An 18,542-nucleotide genomic window follows, 5' to 3' on the forward strand; every position below is an offset into this window, starting at 1 on the left:
GAGAAGAAAAGACCCATTTTCCCATCTTTTAAATGCTTCCCACCACTTCTGCCGCTTCCACCACTGGTACAGACTTCTCCACAAAAATCTGATTAAATCTCTCTAGACTTCCCCACAAAGCTCCACCAGAGAATTTATCACTATTTCTGCTTAGAGTTGGAAATGAGAAAAAAAACAAAGAACAAGTCAGTGTATGAATCCAATTCCATATGAAAACATTTAAAATACATTAGATTTTTGGTCAAGATGAAAGACACACACAAAAAAATCTAGCAATCTATTCTAATTGGGTTCCCATGGTAACTGTACAATTGGGTTTTTCAATATAACATCCCTAAGGCCCCATGCACACTTGTAAAATAGACTTCAAACAGCCTGGGTTGTTTTCCCATTACAGCACTCCCAGGAAGATCAATTACGACACCCCCCTGCCCTGGCCATTAGTGGCAGGCGGCGTTAGCACCACTGGCCGTATGAGCAGCAGTCACAGAAGGAAACACCACAGATCATGATAATTATATCAAACGAATCATACACTTCAGAGCCATCAAACCAGTTCTGGGTAATAAACTGGTCCTGGTGCTGTCACAGAATCACACGGAGGAGAGGGGTGGACTCGAGCCCCACCGCATGCCACACCGGCGTGCCTCTCATCGATTCCAAGGGTACACAGAATCAATCATTAATAATTACATTATGAGATGACCCTCAAGGTTAATCATATTCTTAGAGACTCTCGCTATGGAATTAAACAACAAACATAGCCGTGCTGGTAAATAAATAAGTAAAACGGGACCGGGAATGCAAATCCGCCTTCTCAATACTAATGGCACGCTGGGGACCCGAGCTGCTCCTGCACTGCCCAGCCTCCCTGCCACAGGTGGGCCCGAGGCAGGTTCCAGGGCCCCGGCGATGTGGGCACAGAAGGCGGCAGGAATGGCAACATCCTTAGGTAAAGGTAACAAGCTATGTGTCTGCAACATTCCTAGCAATCCCTACACGCCTGATGCGTGCCGCGGGCCTACTGACCTGGAGCCTGGGGCAGAGGTGAATGCAGCACCCTCCTACTTCCACATGTCCCCCGCCACTGCCACGGATGCAATGCAGGCCAGTTTGGGACAAATGCGGGCCAGCAGCTGGCCGTGAGAAATGTCTAGGTCCCCAACTCAACGGAGACCTCCAGAAGTTCTCAGACATCTTAGCATGAAAAGCAGCAAACGGCACGGTCCTTAGGGCTCTAGTTGGTGTCCAGTGAGATGACCACATGCCGCTCCTTGGTCCAGGCAGGATGGAGACTGAACTGACACCCCTTGAGAAAAAAGTCAACCAATGAAAACACCCCAACCCAAACGTCTAGACTGGCTCCCTAGCCCTGCCTGAGCTCAGTCCTGCGCTGGTCTCTCCTCTCACCTGGCCTTTTCCCATCAGGCCTGGGTGCACTCGAGCGCGTCCACTGGCTCCAGAAAAGCCCCCGGCCTGGCCGCCGTCCAGGGCCCTCTAGGAGTCTCTTGCCTGGCCTGCTGCCTCCCTTTCCTGCAACCCCGGGGCCAATGGCTCGGCTTGCTGCTCAGAGAGTCCTCAGCAAGTTGTGTGTGGCAGCCTTCGCTGGGCCCCCCATCCAGTACAAGCCCCCACCAGGCCCTGGAGAGCTTCTAGCAGGGCTTCCTGCGGCGAGAGATGGAGGCGCACAAGTAGAGCGGAAACTCGGTGGGAGTGGGATGGGCCCCTGGGGAGAGGACATTCTAGGACTGAAGAGGCTGCTGGAGGAGCTGAGAAGTGGGAGGACTGGAAGAGACACCGGGCAGGGAGCTGGTGTGGGCTCCCCATGGAGGTGAGGGGCTCCGAGAAGGCCCCTCCCCACTCACTGACAGAGCACAGCACGATGCACAGGCTTCTAGAGAACGTGCCGGACGGAGGTGGGGAACGGGCTGAAGCGAGTCAGGATGAGTCTCTGAGGCTCATTCCATCTGGGACCTGGCGGGTAGGAGGTTTCCCTGAGGCAGTTCTAGACCCGGCCTTCGGCGGAAGGAGGGGGAGCGAGAAGCGGCTGACTGTCCCTCACCCATGTCCCGGGTGCCCCGTGTCCGCGGCCGGGGCCTCCCTGTGATGCGCCGTGTGCTCGGTCGGGAGCAGGTTAGCGTCCCCAGGAGGCTTGTCCCGTGCCCTCAGGGCAGAGGCGGGAAGCGGCTGCATGGACAAGAGAGGCCAAAGCACCCGAGGCCACGGAGGCTGCAGCCGGCAGCTTCCTCCCGGCGGTGGAGGGTATGAGATGTGAAGACTCACCGTCTAAATCTAGAGGCCACGTGCACGTTGCTCTGTACCCCAAGGGGCAGCCCCAAGTCTGAGAGGTGAACGGAAGTGGCCTGGCCCAACGCGGAGAACGTGCCCCTTCCCAGCGGCTTCCAGAAGGTGACCCTGAAGAAGGTAGCCGGGGCCCGTGTCCTGTCACCGGGTCACACAGAATCAAGTGCAGGTACTAACGAGCACCCAGCAGCCAACCCGGATCAGGAACGCGCAGCCGTGATCCGGGTTCCCCACGCGTCATCGGGAGTTTCCACGGGATCGCGACGCACACGCTTCAATGCAGAAACTACTAGAACACTTCTTTAGGGCAACAGAAAAGAGTATTTATTTAACCTCCCGGAATCCATCCTGCTTTAGTTGCTGTGATACTCAATGGACAGGAGTAAACGCATGTTGGGCCCAAAGAAGAAATCTCAACACGCAGAGGAGAAAAGTCGCCGAGGAAACGAGAGGCATGAGCTGTGCGGGCCTCTCGGGGTGACAAGCTGAGCAGGGACGGCCACGAGCCCAGCAAGGTGACCTCAGTCCAGAGGGAAATGAAACAAGACTCCGGGAGATGCTCTAATCACACCAGCGGCAGCAATAAACAAATTTTTTTAAAAGTTAAGAGGAAGTCTTTAAGCCTATACTTTTGTAGGGAATAAAACCCTCAACGAATTATGACTCCATCTCCTGTGGATTCAAGCTAACAGTAGGGGGACAGTGAGGTGTCACGGAGGTCCCTGGAATCAGAGTGTCTGAGTAACAAAGCACCCTGGCCCCCCGGGCCCTATTTTAGCATCTAAAGGCCCACGTCCGGGTAAACTGCTGGCACCATGGCGGACAAGAACGTGGGCGATGGTGTGGGAACGCGGCCATCAGCAAACATGCCTGGAGCTCAGCGCATCCATCTGCCTCGACAGCCCCTCTGATGCTAAGACAAGGCTGACAGAAACAAATTCTTCTGCACAATAAAGAATAGCACACCTGGGCTTTCCCTGGGATCGCTGGCTAAACTCAGCAACTTTGGGAAATACATCATTTCTTTTCTTCGCCCAGCCTTCTAGGAAGTCCCGCTGGAGTGTGGCCGCCTCACTCATAAGAGCAGCTGCAAACACCGAGGACACCTCGATTAGGTGCCGAGCTATGGACACCTCCGCACCCTCCTCCGACTCCGTCGTCCCACACCCGCACGCCCTTGAGCTAGGTGACAAGGTCAGGGCACCGGGACTTGGAAGCTCACTTCTCAGGGCCTTCGCCGAGTCTGGCTTTGACCACCGCTGGAGTGTACAAAGGTCTGCAGGGCCAGCGGCCTCCACGTGCCCTTTCCTTGACCCCAGGCCAGGTCAGTGGGGACTCGGGCCAACATCAGACCAAGACCACCCACACCCATTTGGCTGGCACTCAGGATGCTCCACCTCCTTCCTCTGGCACCCACCCTCACCGAGCCGCGCCCCCCTCAAACAAGGAGGGGTGTACACGAACGCTTTCCATGAAGGGCAAGGCCACAGGTCCGGTCTCGCGCCACCGAGGCCTCACGCCACCACGGCCTCACTGCGCCCAGCCCTCCCCTGGAGTGGCCCGTCCTCAGCACCCTCAAGCAGGGCCCCCGTGGGGGCACTGCTCTCCCCAAGATGCCAGGGATGATGCCTGGTCACACTGGTGCTAGAAAATGTACAGGACACAGCTATGTGTTTATCTTTGCCACATCTTGCCCCAGAAGGACCTCCAGCAGCTTCCCGTGTCACCGTTACGGAGGCAGCCTGGCATGATGGGTGGTTAAAAGCCTGCACGAGGCTACAAATCCACCTGGCTGGGCTCAGAGCCCTCCTCCTGTCCCCATGGGCCACGCAGGTCACTCACGCTCCCAGGGCCAGTCTCCTCCCAGGCTAAACCGAGATGCTAACGGTGCCTATGTCGTCGGAGGGCGGAGGGTAAGGACGCGGTAAGTCGGTCTGTGCAAGCACCCAGCACAGGAAGCCTTCAGTGTTACTATGAGCAATATCATTGTCACACCGGCCAGAATCTTCTGGAGCTTGAGTAACTCTACCAGGCCCAACCATTATATGAAGGTAAAGAGATACCCCTACATAAGACCCATTGACACACACACACACACACACACACACACACAGACACACACACACAACTATCGTAGAGGTTCTAGTCTTGACAAAGCCTACTTGATGGACCACGCAACCCCCACACGGTGGTGTGAGCAGTCACACATGGGGAAATGCTGTCAGCATGCGGTGTCACTGCTGGTTCGTGGCCACTGCCAGTGTCAGATTTTGTGTGTGGTCCTTTGGGAAGTTCTTTCAATTTAACAGACGGTTAACGTCAAGCCTTCCAGAGGCAGGGGCTGGGGGCTGTCAGCAACTGGCAGTGCCCACTGGGAAATGCGCACGAAGCCCGCTTGCCGGTTCTAAGCCCAGGCCCCGTAAGCTTGTCAGCGGCCTGGCATACCTGAGCGCTCGGAACAGTGCCACCTGAGCGGAAAGCACTTTGGCAGCTCCCAGTAATGTCCACTGTACAGAACAGACACCGCAGAGAAACCACTTCCTTAGACACAAAGGCTATTTCAGAAACCCAGCGAGTTAGCACTGAGCTACGTCCTCCTCCCGACCAGACCGAGGTCCATGAGCCCCTGGAATCAGACACGAGGGAGGTGGGAGCAGTAGCCGGGACCCTATCTCTACTCCTCCTGCCTCCACCAAACAGTTTTGTGACTCTGAACTAACAGCGTCACTGAGGATTATTCAGGACTCGCCCTGTGCCGAGTCTGGTCTGATCACCAGATGTGCTCCCGCCCGGTAGTCCACGGCAGCTTATAAATGGTGGTGTCATCTGTCTTATTTTTGGAGAAACCAAGGCCTGGAAAGATTAAGTGACTTTACTCAAGGTCACAGATAGTAACTAGTGGAAGCAGGTCCAAACTTAAGCTCTGTTCCCAGAGCCTGCACTCTTAACCCCGTGTTATCTGTCCCAAATGAGGTTGTGGGTTATGTGTAAATCTGTAAAATGATGCCGACGGGACTGGAGGGAAACAAGGATGCTGATTGGACCAGAGGGGAACAAAGATGCTGACTGAACTGGAGGGAAACAAGGATTCTGATTGGACCAGAGGGAGACAAGGATGCTGATTGGACCAGAGGGAGACAAAAATGCTGACTGAACCGGAGGGAAACAAGGATTCTGATTGGACCAGAGGGAGACAAGGGTGCTGATTGGACCAGAGGGAAACAAGGATGCTGATTGGACCAGAGGGAGACAAGGATGCTGATTGGACCAGAGGGAAACAAGGATTCTGATTGGACCAGAGGGAGACAAGGATGCTGACTGGTTCCTCACCTTTTTCCAATTACAATTTCATCCTTTTTACAGGACTGTGGTTTCAAATTAAGATTTCTATCCAGACAGTAATTCATACATCAGAAACTATTCATTTCTTATTCCATGTGCTTATACTTGTCCAGGTAGACAGAATACGTAAGTATGATCACCTTCATCCAACAGATGACGCAGCTGGGGGTTTAACAGTTGCCCAAAGTCACCCAACTAGGAAACGGCACCTCCCCTCCTCTCATCTCGGGGTGAGATCTGATGTGGCTGTCCAGGCCTAACCTGCGTTTGCCAACCTCACGCCCAAGTTTTGGTAACATCTGCATCTTCTGTCAGAACCACAAGCCCAGAAACCGTAATGCTGTGATAACATGTTCGGCTTGCAATTTGAAGAGATTCACACGTCCCCGAGGAGTTACAAAACCACGCACCTAGATCCACAGGCGCAGGCACCCGAGAACGCCACCTGGGAATGGATCCCTCTGGGAGGGGAGCTGGGGCCCGTCGGGTGGAGAGCACTCCTTCTGGGCCACGCCAGGCTCCCTGCAGGTGTGCCAATGTTAGGGCTTGCTAGACCCTCCTGGAGAGCTGGCAGAGATTCAGGGCCCCAGCTCCTGATCCGGCAGGTCTGCCAATAGCCTATGTTTTCCAGCAGCGCCCTGGCAATTCTGACGCCAGCAGGGCGCGGACACCGCTCCCCTATGCTCATGGCCACACCACTCCGAGGAGAGCGACAGGTCCCCCGTTCCAGGGGTGGCTCTCACGAATGACACCAGAGATGGTCAACATCTGAAAGGGGTCCCTATGTTCAGTCCTTTTGACTGGGGAGTCAGCTGTAGCTAAAAGTTTTCAAAGAAATGACAAATACCTACCACGTATTTATTGCATTTCCACATTGAAATGTCCAATCCCCTTTGTTGCCTGAGACTCAGCTCCCTCTCTTCCCCCATCTCCATACCTCTGAGCGGGCGGTGCCGGAATTGCCCAATCTGTCCATAAGGCAAGAGTTGCTTAAACTACTATCATACGACTCAATTTGTCAGTAAAAACTGCCACCAGCGCTGTGCTTGCAGAAAAATGCCCATAAATGCATTATTGCGACGGGCAGATCGATGTCTATCATAAAAACAAATAGATTTAACAAGAGCCTGCTTTTCCGAGCGCTGCCATTGGTGGACTGCACATTCCGGCTGGCCCTGGACTTCTGGGAATGGGCCATAGCGCCGGGGTTGGATACTCCGCTGACTTCACAAGTGACACGGGCAGGAAATTATTCTAACAAGAAAATTTTCCAAGGAGTACAGTGAACACAGTGGGCACTGAGCGCTCTCTCACAGTTCCTTGCGCGGTGACACAGGTACACACACGAGAACAAATGCGACAACCGTCAGGAAGTGTGTCTGTCGAATGTGTAACTGGTTTTACCGCAGCTGCATCACAGGCCACAGGAGTTTCTCCCAGGTGGGCGGGAGGGGACAGGAGGCCTCCACCCTCCCTGGAGACGCCCACTCCTCTGGCTAGCCCCCAATCTAAAAGAAAGCAACTTGTGGTACAAAAAAAAAAAACCAAACACCCCACAAATTTCAGCATTGCACCCATGGGCGAGGGCGTGACCGCTGTGCCTGCGGCCCCGGGGCCAGACTATTGAGCTGTTTGCCTGGAGCAGACAGGAGGGTGGCTGCCCCAGACTGGAGTCACTTCCAGGGACTATACACTTTGGCAAGACACTGCTTGTGACAGATTTACACGTGAGCCAGAGCAGCCCGGACCACTCGATCCCTGCAAAGGTTACAAAAGGTCACAAAAGTGATTCATTCCTCTTCTTAGACAGTTCACTTTAACAGCCATATAAAGAACAGTTACTCACTGTATTCCATATATTCATTATGCGGTTTCCCCAAACCCTATGGCCCTCCTATAGAAGCTTTCTACCACTGTTACCTTTCCTAAGTCAAGAAACCTAGACTCTTTCGCTCCACTGACCAACAGATACGGGGCAGTTACCCGAACGTCGCAGAACATACATCCCGCAGGATTTGTCTACAACACTGAGTCTGCCTGTGCCCAGACAGGCCCCCAGAACTAGCAGAATGAGGACAACGATCAACCAAGGGAACCGGCCTCCTGAATACACCCCTTGCAGATGAACCACACACACTCACTTCACACCAAGAACGGGGCGTGGGGTGGCTCGTTTATCGCGCGTACACATGAAAACACCGGCACACGGTCCACTCCCACTCAGTGGTAATACTGTCGTTTATGTGTCTGACTGTACCATCCTTCAGGTTGTCTTTAAATCATATTCTATGATAACACCCCATCTCTTTCAGAAAGTAGCTGAGTCAGAAGCTCCCATCCCCGTAAACAGGGTCGGGGGGACTGTGACAGAGGCCCACGGAGCTCAAGGCCTCCCAGAGCCCAGAGCCCAGTGTGCCCACCTGCAGTGAGCAGAGACACTCACAGGAAGTCGGGACCCTCGGGGTTCATGCACTTAGAGGAGGAAGTCTACGCCAGGCAAGGGCGTCAGCCGGGGTCAGAGTGACATGTGAAGATGACCTGACAGGTGGGAGCAGATGACCACAGGAAGATGACCTGACAGGTGGGAGCAGACGACCACAGGAAGATGACCTGAGAGGTGGGAGCAGATGACCACAGGAAAGAGTTCAGAAAGTGTGCTTCTGCTTCCTTTCCTTTTCTACACAGGAGAAAAGACCCGCAACTGGAAAAGGGCATCGGTGCCCCCAAAAGGAAGTTGGAACAGGACAATCTGGGTGGTTCGAGTCACTGGCTTCTAAATATCCTCTGTACGGCAAGAGAAATGAAACGTAGTTTGGTAAGTGTATGTTATTAAGAAATACTGAGAACAGTACGCTGTGCTGGGTTCCTGAGAAGGCAGGAGGAGAAACGGCGGGAACGCCCACAAGGCTGGTTCTTCCGCAGGCCTGGCCTCCCTCCTTCCGTCTGCAGGACGGACAGGCGTGCGGGGAACCTGGGACAGGGGCCCAAGTGGAAGACCAGGCCCCGTGAGGCCAGTTGGACCCAAAACAGAGAGAACAAGGAATGTCTGAGGATCCCAGCAGCGGAACAGGAGCAGCGAGGGCTACCTGGGTCTGCTGGGCTCTGCAGGCAAAGCCTTTTAATGCAGTGTCTAAGGCAGCGGTTCTCAACCTGGGGGTCGCAACCCCTTAGGGGTCGAACGACCCTTTCACAGGGGTCGCCTAAGACCATCGGAAAACACATATATAATTACGTGTTGTTTTTGTGATTAATCACTATGCTTTAATTATGTTCACAGGCGCAGCCCTACTGCTCAGTCCTCACCAAGAGCAGAGCCAGGAAGCAAGGCCGGCAGGGCAGGGCAGGCCAGCCCTCTGCTGCTTGCAGACCGCGGGCCTTAGCAAGTGTGAGCCTGGTGTGAACTGTCGCAGGGGCAATGCCATGTGGGTTACCCCCGGACCGCCCACCCCCACACGCCACTGGGCCATCCCATCGGCTGCTTTGTAGTTCTCACCTCCCTGAGCGTTTAATCCAGGGGTGGGGAGCGTCCCGCCGGGCCAGGCATTAGGGGTGTTAATTAAATGTTCAACCAAACGGAGCAGGCTAGTTTTTAAGTTGATCATTCTGTATGGCCCGTGGATGATGCTATAAATATCCCAAGGCCCTTGGCAGAGAAAAGGTTCCCACCCCAGGTCTAGTCCATGGCGGACTTGGGAGGACACCAAACCATCTCCCATCTTGTCTGGGGATGGGGAGGGGAAGCCTTGCTCAGAGACGCCACAGGTTCCACGTGAATAACCAGGCCAGTTCTTCGCTCTTTGCCTTCAACAGCTTCGCCTTCTACCTCCACCAGCTGTGGCCCCTCTCGGGTAATGGTCCACCCAACCAGGCAAAAGCTGTGCTCGCCCACACAAACTGTGCTCCCTACCAGGACAGAAAGCCGGCTCCTGGGCCGAGGCCTCGGCCCCCCCACCCCCAGTCCCCCACCCCGAGATCCGGACAGTTAGGAGCCCGGCATGGGGGGTGCGAGGGTAGGGCTGCTCTCCTGCATTATCCACACTTGGGAATGATGGGCCGGTGCCGATGGCTCTCAGGCCACCTGTCACTCCAGGTGCCCATGGAGGCTACGGTGTGTGATGTATACAAACCCAGCAGCTAACGGGGACCCTACCTGGTCCTCCTCTCCACCTGCCTCACACAAGACAGGACTGGAAGTCTGCACAAGGAGAGGCCCGAGGGGCTTCTGGAAGCTTCCTGGGAGCTAAAGGGGAGCGGCGGGCCCCCTGGCGCTGGTGAGCAGGGCAGGGCAGCTGGGTGGGCAGTGCTGGCGTGAAGGTGTTGCCACCTGGAGGTTGGACAGGGACGGCCAGGTGCCCACACCAAGCCGCGGTCACTGCAGTGAGACCTGGTCCTGGACACCAGGGCAAACAGGGCACACGTGTGCACCCCTGAGCACACCTGGACACACCTGGGCCTACCTGGGCCCATGCGTGTGGGTGGGGGCAGGGCGGGCTCCCCCAGGCCAGTGAGATGAGGGAGCCCGCAGGCCACTCGGGGCTGAGCCGCCCCACGGGCTGCAGACGCCCGCCCTCCTCTGGGCGAGCCCTGAACGTGGGCAGGAGGGAGGCAGCCGGACACTCACCGAAGCCCAAGGCGCCGACCTGAGCGGCTGGGAGCGCAGGGGAGCAAGATGGTCTGGGAGCCAGGGCTGCCTGGGCAAGTCCGGGCGCGGGGGCGGGGCCTGCAGTCGCGGGAAGGGGACGCAGGCGCTCGGGGGCGGGGCCAGGCCGTTCTCGGGGGCGGGGCTGGGGGGGCGGGGCCTGGGCTCGCGGGAAGTGAGACGCGGGCTCGCGGGGGCGGGGCCGGAACGCGCTCGGGGGCGGGACTCAGGGCGGGGCGGGGCCTGGACGGAGGAACCCGAGGCGCAGGCAGGGGCGGGGCCGAGCGCGGGCACCGCCTCCCCGCCCTGAGCGTCGGGGAGGGGTGGGGGGGCTCGGAGCATGCGCAGTGCGGCGCCCGGGCTGATGCCGCTTTGAGCAGCCTCACAGAGGAAAATAACAACAAAATCAAGTTAGGATGCCTGTAGGTGTCCTGAGGAGCGTGTTGTGGGGCAGTTCACAGTTAATGCATGAACAGTACTTTTCTTTTCATCTGGATAGTACTTTAACATGAACCCCTGAGCTATTAATAAAGTGAGGCGAGCTGTTGTCGCCTCTGATCCAGGGGCAGGACAGAAGGCAGTTTGGTGATCCAGCGGCTAGGGAGGTGGATGATGTGATGTCCCGGGGTGCATGAGGAAGGGAGAGGAGAGGGTGGCATCCAGGTGAGGCGCCTGCGCCTGGGCCTGGCCCTGCTGCGGGGACCCAGTTGCCCTGGGTGGGGAGATCGAAGGACCCTGCAGATGCCCTCACAAGGGGTTCCAGGCTCAGCAGCCAAGGTGAGGTCTCAGAGCCCCACCCTGGCCCCAGGACTAGACCTGCTAAAGCCTGAGACTGAGCTGTGGTGTCTCCACAGTGAGCAGAACTGAAACCCACACTTCCGGCACTTCCTGGCACATTCTTCCCTCCTCGGTGATAATTTCCAAAAGCTCAAGTCGTTTTCTCAAAGCTCCCCCATGCCTTGGTCCCGGTCCCATCCCACCACACACTCCCCCACAGGTGCTTCCTCTTGTTAAAGCAACATAAGCATAGTGCCACCCCAAGGAGCCCGCCAGGTGTGCCAGGGGCACAGGTGAGGAGGCTGGGCTGGGCCCGTCAGCCTGGTTCTGTGAGGGCACCTGCCTTCTCTACCTGCCGAGTGACAGCCTGGCACCAGACGGGCCAGGGGCCTCTGGGGGTTCCCGTCGTGTATTAACAAATCCCATCCCGTCCTCCGGACACTGGTTCCCAGGAAGGACTTTCGCAGAAGCGGTGGACAGCCCCAGCCTCCTGTCCTCACTTCCCTCGTCTTCTTCACGGGCCTCCCAGCGTGTCCTCAAGACCAGCCCGGCTCCTCTGGACCGCGGGAACAACGGTAATTTGCATCTCCTCTTTAAACATCCAAATAGTTACCTTTCACGTTAAACAGATGAACACGACGTGTTTTTGCTTCCAATGATCTGCAGCCCAAGAAATGCGTGTAATAAGCCTCCTTCCCAGCTACTTTTGTGACATGAGACCATTTACAACAAAGCTGTCTTCAGCAGTCAAACTTAATCCCCACTACCCTGCCTCGGGGAAAAGAGGGGATTTTGTAACGATCACATAAAACCTTGTGTGGTTTGAAAGCCCCCGAACTCTGGACAAACGTGCCAGGGCCACGTAACAAAAGAAACATGTCGGGGAGCTTGCCACTGTCGGTGTTTTACATACAGTTTTTGGATAGCATCTCCAGTGGAGGCTCCCCGATTAACACAATTGATTTTCTCAGCCCCCGGTTCCTATAAAGGCTGGAGCCAAGAGCCAGCCCTGGCTGGTGCAGCCCCAGCGGGTTCCGACAGGTGAGGGCCTCTGGGGGCGGTCTGGAGCAGGGAAGTGGGCCCCTCAGGACCAGGAGCAGGTGCCAGGTGTCTCTGTGCGCTATTATCAGCATTGCTAGCGCCATCTTTGTGGGTGTGCAGCCTGGGCAGCATCCCCAAGGAGCCAAGAGCATGCATGGCCACACGAAGCTCACCCGTGGAGCAGCCAGGATATCTGCTTGGGTTGAGGGGACGATGCAGGAAAGGCCTGAAAGAGAACATGAACCTCATGGGCTTCTATCACGGGAAAGGCCCGCACCAGGTAAGGGCCAGTGTTGATTGTGGGATGTGGGTCCCGGCCCCGTCACCATTGGAGAGAGACCACCGCGGATCTGACCTGGCTCGTCTTTCCAAAATGTGGCGACATTAGAGAACTGACCACCGGACAGTGTACATAACACAGGTCGACGAGCGAGTAAGTGCAGCTTCCGGTGTGTGTGGGGGTCCACGGGCTCAGAGGAGGCCTTGTGCTTTGGGGGAGCCCCCGGCCTGCCTTGGGCTGTCTGGCTGTGGATGGCTCGGGTGGGGGGTTTCCTTGGATGTTGGCCTTTCGGAAAGAGGCTCCTACACTCATTACCAAGTGTTTTTGATCCATTTTCGGGAAGGGCTCTGCTGGTAACACGCTGCCTGCGGTTTGGGCAGAGTCTTGTAAGTGGTGTGAAGTGCGCCCGGGCGCCCGGAGGAGGGGGTCTCCGCCGCCCCTGCCTGCGGGGTGAGCAGAAGCACCTGGCTCACTGTGACTTGGAAATTAATGCAAGAGACATGGGGGTTTGGATGCTGAGACTGCGCTCTGTCCCCGTCTGCTCTGCCTGGGAGACGACAAATGAGAACCAAGACAGGGAAGCCCCCCATGCAGGTGCTCTGTCTCAGACCCCAGATATCAATCTGGGAAGGGCAGGCAGTGTGTCCCTTCCGAGGGGACTGCGCCATCTCGCCCCAGGGCACTGATTTAAAATAACACGAGGAGGCAAAACTGGGAAGAGCCCCAGACACGTGGGCAGCAGAGCTATGGTGCCGACGGGGCGCTGGCCGTCTGTCCCAGCTTCCCATTGTCTGCTAGGTAATCTGGGGAGTCAGGAATGAGAGGGTGAGGTCCTAGGAGTGGTCCCTCCATCTGTTTCACCAACAGCCATTGCAGACGAAGCTCTGCTGGCCCAGCAGGGACCATGTGGCTCCAGGGCCATCATAGCCATCTTTGCCGGGAGGGGCTCCCATGGAGATAGAGAGGAAGGCCCCAGCCCGCACTGTTGAGCCCCTGGATCCAGCCTGATCTGAAGGTGGCCATCCCTGCACTTCTCATGTCTGTGTGACAGTGAATTATTTTATTTGAATAAACAAGTTTGAGTTGTTTTTGTAATCGAGTCTTGAGTAATACAAGTGTACCCGGGCACTGTGCTACCTGTCTTTACTCGTGTTATCCTTTTAAAATCTCACAGCTTTGCCTAGCCAGTGTGCTCAGTGGTTGAGCGTCAACCTATGAACCAGGAGGTCAGGGTTAAATTCCGGGTCAGGGCACATGCCTGGGTTGTGGGTTTGATCCCCAATAGGGGGCGTGCAGGAGGCAGCCGATCGATCCGTGATTCTTTCTCATCATTGATGTTTTTATCTCTCTTTCCCTCTTCCTCCTTCTTTGAAATCAAGAAAAACATAAAAAAAAAACTCATAGATTTGTGAGATGAGCATCATTGTACCCATTTTACAGTGAGGAGACTGAGGAGGAAAGAGGTCAGATTACTTGTGCACAGCTACTCAGCTACGAAATGGTAGCACTGGGACTTACTTGTGTGGAGTTACTGATCCCCAAGGTTCAATGTTTTCTAAGAATATTCTCAATTCCTCCGAATATAGGATTAGGGAGGGGAAAGGAAGAAAGGAGAGAGAGAGAGAGAGAGAGAGAGAGAGAGAGAGAGAGAGAGAGAGCAGAGCAGGAGGCATGAAGGGAGGGAGCGAGAAAGAGAGCCAGAAAAAAAAGACTGTTAGCATTTTTGAATTGAGGAATTTAAAATCTTTTGGTGGCAAGTGATGATGGTGTATTTCTAGGGCTTAGGGATTTTATCTTGCTATTTGTTCTTCAAATAAAAGAATCAGAGTTGCTGACTTAGTTTAAACCAACTCCAAAGACTGCAGAGTTGACTGCTGATTAAAAACTTGTCTTTCTCGGGTCTGAGACGGGAATAGCGGATCTGACTTCCCTGAATGTGTTGCTTCTTGCAAATTTGATTTTCATTTGCAGAGCTTGAGCATGCCAATGATTGGGGAAATGTAGCTTGATTATTAACAAGCCAGAAATAGTATCGCTTTGGCATCTACCCATGCTCGCGCAATAAAAATAGATCGGAAAAAGCCTGACGCGGAAAGTAAAGGTGATTTTGGACCCATTAGTCTCACAGTTACTCCGGGCCCCCGTCTGTGGGCTAATTCTAGAGTAAACAGGCCCCTAGATGAATAGAATCTCTAGGTGACAGTAATGGGAAAGGTCACTTTTGATTCAGTGTGCTTTGCCATTTGTGCATTGAGCCTGGATCTCTGCAGAAGTCTACACATCCCAGCCGTTGCCTTTCTGCTCTCTGGCCGAGACGAGCCCTCATTTTTAATGGTTCCCCCTGCCTTACCTTGCACTTCTCAGATCCTCCATGTCTCATTTCCCTTCGGTTCTGCCAGCTAAAGCTTCTTTTGCCAACTTCTTTTTTTCCTGATTATTTGTTCCTTCGTACACAGCCTGCAGCCGTGGCCCTGTGCTGGGGGCCTGCGGGGGGGGGGGGGGGGGGAGGGGGGAGGAGCTGTGGGGAAGAAGGGGGCAGGCTCCCCTAACCTCATTAGCCACAAGAACGTTTTCAGAAATGAAGCTGTCGGGATGGGGCTCGGGCCTGCCTCTCGCATCAGTGCAAATGGGCTTCGCGATGGCCGCGTGAAACCGTGTGCTCGAATGTGCTGGGAGGTTTAGACAATTTTTCAAACTTCCACGTAGATAATGTCGGAATATTTCTGAAATGGGATCCTATGTCCTCAGGATGCGCCCAGGCAACAGGCTGGGGCCGCGCGGGGCGGAAGGAGGAGACTAGGAGAGAATTTCCATTTTCATTCCCTGGGTCAGCAGCCCGGCAGCTCACTCTGGGTGGCTCTCTCTGGCTTCCCGAGAAATTCTCCGCCACTCCCTGGGCTGCTCTCGGGAAATAGCGACGCTGCGGCTGACGGAGCTGTTGATGAAAGCATCTTTTCCGAATCATTCAAAAATCCAAAAGGAGTCCAACTTGGACAGTTTAAGACAACGGAGCGAGGGTCCTGGTGAGCTCCGCAGGCCAAGGGAGTCTCTTTCCTGGCAAATGCAATTTCTCCTCCCTGAATTTCCTCAGGGCCCCAGCGCTTGGTTGGAAATGGTGGCTGTTTTGAAAGGATTTCTTCACGAAGAAGCGGCTGCCAAAGGTCATATTACGAATATGTTTCTGGGGTGATAACATTTTGATTAGATATGCCAGGATCTCCTAGCCTGCCCTGGGAATGTCATCGTCTACCATTTTCCATTATTTTAAGAAAATCATGGGAGCGGATGCTGTTGGGCAATCAGACATGAATGCTGTGGCTTATTTTCTGTGCTGTAATGTGCCAGCACCGTGGGCGTCGTTGCAGGAAATAAACGATTCTTCCCCAATAAACCAAATGCCTAAAGAAGCCCCCGGAGGAGGCGGGATGTCCATAAAAGTTGAAATGGATTTCATAATGTGGCACTCAATTTAGTGGAATAAGTGGGATTCAAAAATAATCCAATCTTCCGAGGGAAAGTACCTCTCCTAACCTGAGGGGGGCTCATGCAGGACCCAGACCAAGCACAGGTGGTTTCATTTGTGCCTAAATGTATTTATTAAATTACCTGTTTTCTCTCCATTGAAATTTCTCTCTCTCTCTCTCTCTCTCTCTCTCTCTCTCTCTCTCTCTCTCTCCTCTCCCTCTGTCTCTCTCCCCCCCCCCCCCACCTTGAAAAATTGGCTCTTTAGAGACGCGGACCAGAAAGCATCCATCAAAGGCCAGCTCAGACTCTGCAGCTTAGTGAGAAGAGGCTCTTGTGTGCACCTGCGTAGTTCTGCCTCGAAGATTCTCAGGAGCAGAAAATATTTAAAAAATGGTAGCAGGACACTGAACTCATTAATTGTTCTCTAACCCCGGCATTGAAATAAAGTAACAAAGCCCACACTCAGCACGAGAAGGAGAGGGGAGAGGCTGCTTGGCATTGTGATGGGTGGCAGCGGGGTGCACGGAAGGAAAGGGGGGCACCGGGAGGGGCTGGAAACACCCAGGGAAGGACGCAGCGGGCCCTGCGTGCCTGTGCCACTGGGTTTCGTGACACATCGGCACCAAGACGAGAGAGCGGGAATGAAGAGAGATGAAGGCCGGCCGCCCGCGGAGGTGTGAAGCGTGGCGCTGGACACAGGCAGATCCTGCACCTGTCCCGGGATGCCAAGATGGTCTAATAAGCAAGCGCCATAAAGTGCGTAGCCACCAATGTAAAACTGAGCCATCTCATCCTGGAAAATGAAGCTTTGGGAGTTTACTTCAAATTCTTCTTGTATTTTATCCCTAATCTTTTAATAACAGAAATGAAAAATAATTGGCACATAAACGGATGCAGTTTAACGATGACACGTTCAGGAATAGGCGTGCATCCACTCTTCCCAATCATAACATCGCCGCCACTCTCCCGCCGTCAGGTGTCCAAATGGATTCTGTAAATGTGCAAAAACTCAAAGCGAATCTATTAAAGAGCAAGCCAACACGACGTCAGGCTGGAAACAAGGCAGATGGGACGGGAGAGGAGAAGAGAGACGCCTCCCCCCCCCTCCCCCCGCCTCCCAGCAGCCCGTTCTCATGACTAACCTGCCCGGCGCCCCACAAACTCTCAGTCATTCGCACCTTCCCGGGCGTCTGTACGCCAGCCAGTTGTTCAGGGGAGCAACGCGCAATGTGACTGCCACACTTCACAGTGGAAAGGCAAATAGCGACGATTTCCTTTGCCAGCCTGACACCCGCCGCCTTGACCGTGCGGGTGAAATCCCTGGGCGCTGGGCCTGTGAGGGTGGCCGCTGATGGTGCTGCCCAGCTCCCTGCCTCCAGCACGCCCGCACGCCTGCACGCCCGCACGCAGTCGCTGGTACATCCATGCCCTTTTTCTCAGTGAAAATCCTATACATCATGATAACCGGGGAATTAATGCCGAAAACAACATGATCCCCACAGCTATGCTGTGTATCTGGGTGCTCCAGAGAAATGGAAGGTATATCTATCTATATCTATACCTATACCTATACCTATACCTATACCTATACCTATACCTGTACCTATACCTATACATCTATATATATCTATATATCCATAGCTATCCATATCCACATATACATATCTATATCTATCTATCTATCTATCTATCTATCTATCAATCACCTATCTATCTACAGACAGTCCTCAGGTTACGTTGGACTCGACGTACATCATTTCATGGTTATGTCGCCATCTCCCATTTATTTATTAAAAAAAAAAAGTTCTGTCATTTCGCCATATGTACATATGTGCTTTATGTTTTTTATTATTTATTTACTGCAAGTAAAGGTCAGGAGTTGTTATCTTTCTTTTAAGTTTTTTTTACTGTTTCACTTCATTCCTGCTGTGTCTGTGCTCCATGTGAGTGACGTCGGTGCTCATGTAGGTGGGTTCCGACTTACAGCGAAAATCTTGTTAAGCTGCCGTAGGAACGGATCTCCGACGTAGCCCGAGGACCTACTGTATTTATCTCTCTAATTTCTCATTGGATTATGGGAGCCGAGAACGGCCCGGAACTGCGGTTGGTGAGTAGAGACCCAGGGGAGCTGATGGATGGACAAGTTCAGGTCCGAGTGGAACTGAAGGCGGAAGAGGCCCGTGTCCCCGCCCAGCCTGGCAGAGGGCGCACCTGCTCCCTTACCCGGCTTTTGCCCTCGACCTCCCGTGGGTCGGAGGAAGCCACGCGGGGCGGGCAACTGCCTTACTCAGTCTCCTGACCTCAATGTTCATCTCCCCCACCCTCGACACACCCAGACAGCACTTCCTCTGGGCACCTCGAGGCCCAGTCTGGCGGACACATAGCCCTCCCCCTCCCCCGCTGGTGCTGAGGAGCACTGGGCCTCCCTTTACAAACCCATCATCTACTGGGACTCACTGCTCTGAACAGAGAAAGACTCAGAGAACATGGATGCCTGGACTCAGGTTTTGCAGGGGACTACCAGGAAGGAGCCGGGTGCCCCTGGTCTCGCCAGCAGGCTGCGGCCCTGCCTGTGCCCCCTCCCGGGGCTTCCCTGCTGGACCCCCGAGTGGGGATTAGAGATGAAGTGGCCGGCAGCCCCGACCCCAGGCAGCCTGAGGAAGGGGACACCCTCTGAGCTTGCTTGTGGGATGG

The 18,542-nt window shown here is 54.6% G+C and overlaps 1 protein-coding gene and 1 long non-coding RNA gene across 2 annotated transcripts in view; one reads left to right on the plus strand and one right to left on the minus strand.

Annotated features, from left to right (window-relative positions):
- MGMT (O-6-methylguanine-DNA methyltransferase) overlaps positions 1-10,370 on the minus strand; it is a 156,283-nt gene extending 145,913 nt beyond the window's left edge. The window contains exon 1 of the mRNA XM_081105395.1: positions 10,268-10,370. The gene's annotated coding sequence lies outside the window, so the exon portion shown is untranslated. The remainder of the gene's footprint in view (positions 1-10,267) is intronic.
- Positions 10,371-10,632: 262 nt separating this feature from the next.
- LOC308528806 lies at positions 10,633-16,190 on the plus strand. The gene is made up of 3 exons (XR_013996734.1): positions 10,633-10,707; positions 11,515-11,637; positions 16,114-16,190. It is a non-coding gene; the product is annotated as an uncharacterized lncRNA (long non-coding RNA).
- The last annotated feature ends 2,352 nt before the right edge of the window (positions 16,191-18,542 follow it).

Source organism: Myotis nattereri (genome assembly GCF_964212035.1).
Source record: "Myotis nattereri genome assembly, chromosome: 13".
NCBI classification, from domain to species: Eukaryota; Metazoa; Chordata; class Mammalia; order Chiroptera; family Vespertilionidae; genus Myotis; species Myotis nattereri.